Here is a 6,801-nt window from a genome sequence, read left to right as displayed (position 1 = left end):
AAGGGGAGGTGAACCATGAGAGACTATGGACTCTGAAAAACAACCTGAGCGTTTTGAAGGGGCAGGGGGTGGAAGGTTGAGGGAACCAGGTGGTGGGTATTGGGAAGTGCACGTATTGCATGGAGCACTGGGTGTGGTGCAAAAATAATGAATACTGTTACGCTGAAAAGAAATTAAAATATATGTATATATATAAAGGCATTGTTAAGATAAACTAGTTAAAAAATGTTAAAAGAGGAAAGAGGAAAAGTTTAAAAAATTAGAATAAGAAAAAAAATTGAAAAAATTTTAATTAACATTGTAAGATTAAAGAAGCATGGGGAGAAAGCCATGAATTCCATGCTTTGCTTTCTCCTCCTCTGGAATTCTGCTGTCCTTGGTCAGTGAGCTTGGTCTTGGCTGGATGTTCTTGCTGATCTTCTGGGGTAAGGGCCTGTTGTCATGATTCTCAAATGTCTTTGCCTGAGGCAGAATTGCCCTGCCCTTGCCAGGGGCCAGGCTAAGTAATCTGCTTGAGTTCACCCTTTGGAGCTTTTGTTCCCTGAACACTTTCCATAGAGCTCTGGAGGATGGGAATGAAAATGGCAGCCTCCCAGTCTCTGGCGTGGAGGAGCTGAGAGCCTGGGGCCCTGCTCCTCAGTGCCCCCTTGGAAAAAAGCGTTCGATCACTCCTGTCTACCTGGCCTCAGGCTGTGCTCCAAGCTCACCTGGCCTGTGACCAAGCATTTCTGTCTCTGGCACACAGCTCCATTTGGAGTCTCCAAACCCAGCAGATTCCTGCTGCTCTGCTTTTCCTGTGGAGGAAGGTGGGTCTCCCCAGATTTGCTACTTGTGGGGTCCCTGCCCAATGATCAGTGGTCCAACTGTGGTGCATATCACAATTTAAGGTAACCCCAAGCTGAGAGCTCACTCCTTGGCTACATCTCTGAGGTCAGCTTCCCCACTCCAATACCTGCAAGCTCTGCTACACTCAGACACTCCCAATCTTTTGGTGACCCGTGGGTCATGAGACCACACTGTTCCCTCGAGGGTCACCCTCTCCTCCACCTGCTTAGCCTCAGGAGCAATGTCCCTCAGTGGAGGAGACTTCTGAAAGTTTGCATTTTGCGCTCCATTGCTCCACCACTTGCCGGGAGCCAGCTCCTCCTTCGCGGTCTATCTTCCCATCACTTTGGATTCACTTCTCCACACATCCTACCTTCCAGAAAGTGATCGATTTTCTGTTTCTAGAATTGCTTCTCTTCTCTTCGGTCTCCTATTGGGTTTATAGGTGTTTGGAATGGTTTGATAACTATCTAGCTGAACTCCCATGACCTGACATCATTTCAGTCTGCTACTCCTCCTCCATCCTGACTCCTCCCCCATTTTATTTTTATTTTTTAAATTTTATTTTATTTTTTCAGTGTTCCAAGGTTCATTGTTTGCACCACACCCAGTGCTCCATGAAATAAGTGCCCTCCTTAATACCCACCACCAGGTTCACTTATCCCCCACTCTCCTCCCCTCCAAAACCCTCAGTTTGCTTCTCAGAGTCCACAGCCTCTCATGATTCATCTCACTCTCTGATTTATCACAATTCACAAGACCATAAATTTTTAGAAAAAACATAGGAGAATAATGTAATCTAGGACAGGCAAAGGTTTCTTAGATGTGACATGTATTATAAGATAAAAAGTGATAAACTGGATTTCACCAAGCTTATAAAATTCTACCCTGAGAAAGACTCTGTTGAGAATATGAAAAGTTAAAGTACAGGCTGGAGAAAAAATTTGCAAACCATGTATTGAACTGAGGGCCATTTTCTAGAATACATAAGGAATATTCAAATTTCAACAGTAGAAAAACAAACAATTGAAAGTGACATAAAGATCCATTTTACTGAATCAGATAGACAAATGGTAAACAAGCCCATAGAAAGACTTTCAACAGTTAGAACTGTTAGGAAAATGTAAATGAAATAAAAATAGTGACAATGCCAAGTGCTTACATGGATGAAGACAACCTGGATATTCATGCATTGGTGACAAGAATGTTAAAAGATACAGACACTTTGGAAAATGGATTGGTAGTTTCTTAAAAATCAAAACAAAGCAAAAAGTCCAAATACTCTAAATATACAACTACCATACAACCCTGCCATTGTACTCCTGGGGTTTTCCTATTCAAATGAAGATCATACACACCCCAAAAACCTGCATGTGAGTGTTTGTAGCAGTTTTGTTGGTAATAGTTCCAAACCAGAAACAATCTGGATGTTTTTCAACCTGTGAATAGTTAAGCAAAAGGCAGTACATACATACCATAGAATATTCATCAACAGTAAAAAGGAATGAACGGTTGATATACACAAAACCTGCATGAATCTCTAGAGAATTATGCTTGTGAAAAAGCAAGTCCCAGAAGGGGTATTCTATATTATTCTATTAATATATAACTCATCAATTTCCAAAATTATGGAGAACAGATAGATAGTGATTACCAGAGGTCAAAGAGAGGGTAGGGGCTGCATAGAAGTGGGTTTGGCTATGAAAAGAGAACATGAGAAATTCTTGTGGTGATAGAACATCCTGTATCTTGACTGTATCAATGCCAATATCTTGTTATATCATAATATCACAATATCATGTTATCATATCATATAATTGATATAATTATAGCCCGTTATATATCACGTTATCTTATATTGTACTATCACTTTGTAAGTTGTTACCATTGGGGCAATTGGGAAAATGGCATAAGAGTTACTTCTGTATTATTTCATTCAACAACATATAAATCTGCAATCTCTATAAGCACAAAATTAAATTTAAAAAGTTTGAAGGGGGTAGAAGTTTTACCTTTCTGTATTAAGGAACTTGGATGATCTTAATTCTTTTCCATTTTTTTTCAGTAGTTGCTAATACCTCCTTTATCAACTTTCTATACATTTAGATTTTTAAATCTATCTATGTGATGTTATTATTTTTGGAGCTTAAATAGTATCATGAGGAATGTGCTAGGATGTCCATCAGACTTGCAATGATCACAGAAGCCCAGTGGACATAGTGTGTACATCAGGGGAGGGAAGCACATCTCTTCTGTCTCCAGAAGAAGTAAGGGCATCTGGAATCAAAAGCGGAGAATTGGTGTTTCTAGCAGACTTAGATGCAGCCTCGGTCACTGCTCCCTGGATTGGGGCCTTGAAGGCTAACATCAGGTTTGGGCTCTAGGAGGACATCCTCCAACCTCAGAAGGCTAGCTTCTCTGACTGTTTGGAATGACCTAAGGCTATAATGAAGATGTGAGAGGCAGAGGGATGGAGAAGAGCCTTCCACAGGGAGAAGGGCAGGGTGGAGACCCTGTCCTGTGCATTGGGAGTGGTGGCAGCAATTAACACTGTCACGCAGAAGGCTCCTGGGGGGATGTGTCAGCCCTCCCCTGCAAATACAGCTGCTGCCAAAGCTCATTAGGTCTGTGTGTGAGCTATTTCTGAGCTCTCATCAATGTCCTCCCAGTAGTGTCCCTAGCAATGGCAACTAGTCCCAGGTGACTGAAGCACCCTGGGGACCCAAGGAATTTGGGGTATCTCTTCTATGTGTCCAACGCTGTGTTGGAGGGAGAGCTCTTAAGAACAGTATGAACCTAGAGGAAAGCAGACACACCTCCTCTGTGAGGACTGATGAACATCTGAATGGCATCCACAGCCTGTGGGAATGTGGCCTTGAGACAGAAATGATGTGACTTGTTAGGGACTTGAATGGGAGGCATGAAATACGACTGGTGAAATCTTCTCATCTTAAGTATTATAGAAAATGTGGTAAAATGACTGTGCTTTGTAGGAGCATGAAGTTTGGGTATAATTTTACAACAAGCTTCTCAATTCCAAAGCTCAGTACTGACAGAGAGAGAAAGACACTTAGGGAGAAAGCCCAGAAATACAGTCTTTCATTAGGTGTTGATAGGATGTGGGAATATTCTATTACATTTCAGGAAGATAAATTACCAATTTCTTTAAATCCTATCTCAGTTATTTCTGAAGGGTTCGATAATCATATGATTATCTTTTTTAGTAATAGTTAAATGAAGATGTAAGACAATTAAGGCTATTTAAAAACCCTTGACACAGAGAATGAACTGGAGGCAAGATTCAGGTGTCCTTACGCATCTCAGGGTTGGTTTTTCTTGAGCTGGCTGCAAGATTGCACTGTGGAGACTTGCCAGACAAGAGGGAGTTATATTGCCATGAAAACGCTAGTCCTAGCCACTGGAAACAAGAAAGAAGAAGAAGAATTTATATGAGACCATAATACAATATGTCACCAAAAGTGAATGTCAGGTTCATACATGTTTGAGAAATTTGGTCTTGGTAATTAGTCTCTGATTAAGTGAAAAGTCTGGTAACCAAATCCAGATAGAAGTTAACAAGACAACAAAAAGAATAAAGTAATTTCTTTCAGGATGCCAAACCCATGTTTAAGATACCAGCCACCCAAGCCACCCATAGGTTCTCTGTTTTCATACATTAGTATGATGCAAGCATTCCTGCTCTGGATGGATGCTCTCAGTGTCTACATCACCAACACTTCAGTCAAGAGTCAGAGAAATCTCTCCCTAAATGAAAGTGCCATTTCCATGGACAGGTCAACTTGTTGAAGGTATGGCTCCGAGTTATTTTGAGCAGTGTGAGAGAGCTATCTGTAGGTTGTGGTACCTGCCTTCATGTGTTCTGCTTCTATATTTGGAACTTTCACTTGTCCCAGACAAGACTGGAGCTAAACAAGCTCCCCAACATCCAAGGTCATGTTGGTTTCAGGGAAATGGATGGATTTTCTTTATTTAAATAAAAAACCATAAATGATTAAAGTTGAGCTTTCTAATTAGATGTATTAAGCTAGATAAAATGTGTTTTATTAGGAATCTGAACCCTTGTTTTTTGTTTGCATATCTCTGTCTTAGAGAGAAAGCATTTTGGTTCTATTTGCTGTTTGTATTAATAACTGGATAATGAGAGAAGGCACATGGAGGTACTTGAACTGGGGCCAAAGGTTCTGTTTTAACAATGAAGAGTTGATGTCTGCATTCATGCCTGAGGCCTGATTTTTCCTAATAAAATCAAATTTATTTTAAAATAATTAAATTCAAAATAATTGATAATCAAATATACCTGTCTTCTACAGTTATAGAGTTTCCTGGATTTCTAGGAGATTAAGAAAATAGAAATTGTATCTATATTTGAAAAGCCAAATGAAGGAGGAACTATGGGTCAGTCAGATGGGTTTAACACCTGCAGTGAACACTATTTTCCATTACTTTGGATCAGCTTTCAGCTAAATCAAGGCAATTGTCTTTAGAATTAAATATACTTTTGGTGGTTTAAAAATAGTTAGTTGACTGGGGAACCTGGGTGGCTCAGTGGGTTAAAGCCTCTGCCTTCGGCTCAGGTCATGATCCCAGGGTCCTGGGATCGAGCCTCACATCAGGCTCTCTGCTCAGCAGGGATCCTGCTTCCTCCTCTCTCTCTCTCTGCCTGCCTCTCTGCCTACTCGTGATCTCTGTCAAATAAATAAAATAAAAATCTTTAAGAAATAATAACTAGTTGACATATATATGCAAGACATTGAAGTATTAGCAGGATACTTTGGTAAAACACTTTGGTCTAAAACACACCTGTAATAATAAATGCTGAAATTCATAAAAGAAAAGACAGAGCATGTCCTCCTTACTGAGTATTTGGGCACTCCCTTGTCTGTGATTTTCTTAATTGTGTAGGCAGTTAGATATCTCAAATCTGTATGTGCACAGAAGTTGTCTCATTTAATTTGCATTTTGTGTGATTATTCTAGTGTTAAACATAGGGTGGAGGGGATGTGAAGAAAGTGCATTTCTTTCTCTGTCTCTTCCATGGAGAAACTCATGTCATGATACCTAATGCTGAATACTGCTGAAGTCCCATTACCAGTAACAGTTTATAAACAACTTCCTAATAAACTATCTACATTTGATCTTAAATCTACCTCTGAGTTATGCAACATCACATTTAATATATAAAAACTTAAGTCTCTAACCTAATAACATATCAGGTATGTCATAAAAGAGGATTCATATCCAGTCTCTTGTTTCCAGATCTGTCCATGAGACACTAGCCATATTTATACTATACATCTTCCACATCTGAAAAATTTCTCTCATTTTTTTATAAGTCATTTATTCTTTTTATCATGTTTGTTGTAGTAGATTTATCTAAGGTTGTTCTTTACTTTGAATCATGTTTGTGTTCATTATTTATAACTTGATCCCCTATTGTCACCCATAATCCTCTCTTGACCTGGAAATTATGGTAAGTTAAAAAGATACAGAGCTCTGAAAATCACACTGCATTATCTCCAGGTCTCCATGAAATCCCTAAGACTATCTTCTCATTTTAAAAGAATGGCTTTTTCTCTTATGTAGAGTAGATATAATGCATCTTAGGATCAAGCCTGTCATCATGGTGCATACATGATCAGAAGCATCTGGCTAAGACTGACAGGTCTTACACAATATGCATCCTTTTAAGAAGTTATTCTTACGGTTCTTTAATTCAATAGTTTCTGCTCTTTCTGTCTCCTTCTGCAGATTAATAATCCTATTGTTTTAATGGACACAAATAACAAGACTTGGGTAAGAGAGTTTATCCTACTTGGCCTGTCCAGTGACTGGGACACACAGATCTCCCTCTTCATCTTTTTCTTGATCATGTACATGGTGACAGTGCTGGGGAACTTCCTCATCATTCTTCTCATCAGACTGGACAGCCGACTCCACACTCCCATGTACTTCTTT

Source organism: Mustela nigripes, unplaced genomic scaffold (genome assembly GCF_022355385.1).
Source record: "Mustela nigripes isolate SB6536 unplaced genomic scaffold, MUSNIG.SB6536 HiC_scaffold_632, whole genome shotgun sequence".
In the NCBI taxonomy this organism is placed as follows: Eukaryota; Metazoa; Chordata; class Mammalia; order Carnivora; family Mustelidae; genus Mustela; species Mustela nigripes.
Note: the sequence above shows the minus strand (reverse complement) of the source record.